Genomic DNA, 606 nt, shown 5'->3' on the forward strand with positions numbered 1-606 from the left:
ATTCAAGAGACTCAAAGTCAAATGAATCCAGAAGACCTTCAGAATGAAGCTTCTGAATGCGTTTCTCGTTTATATGGCCTAAACGACAATGTCAGAGGAAGGTCGGGTTTAAGTCATTCGGTTTAAACCGTTTAGTACTCACGTTATAGATGGATGACATTGAGTTCGAAGGCTGATCATTCAAGACGTATAAACCATTAACTAGATAATCATTACCATAGACGCATTCAACTGATCAACTATCAAAGAATCGTCCATGTCCTCTAATCGCTTACGCAATTCAGAGATCATGTTTCCAAACGTCAAGTTAGACTTGTCCGGATCATCATCCACATGCTTCCAATAAGCATCAATGATCGATCTAGAAGCCATGGTTAGAGTCTTATCCTTCATAAGGATAGATCGCATCGTCAACTTCGGTACAATACCGGTTAACGCTATGTCCTACAGAAAAAGACAGAATAGAACGAAAACACATCTACATGCAGATTCTATCAATGATCTACTACCAGCTAGTCCATCATCAATCAATGTCAACATATCCATGATCTACTACGAGCTAGTCCATCATCAACCAATGACAACATAGATGTAAACACAAACTAT

The sequence above is a fragment of the Tarenaya hassleriana genome, unplaced genomic scaffold (assembly GCF_000463585.1).
Source record: "Tarenaya hassleriana unplaced genomic scaffold, ASM46358v1 Cleome256, whole genome shotgun sequence".
In the NCBI taxonomy this organism is placed as follows: Eukaryota; Viridiplantae; Streptophyta; class Magnoliopsida; order Brassicales; family Cleomaceae; genus Tarenaya; species Tarenaya hassleriana.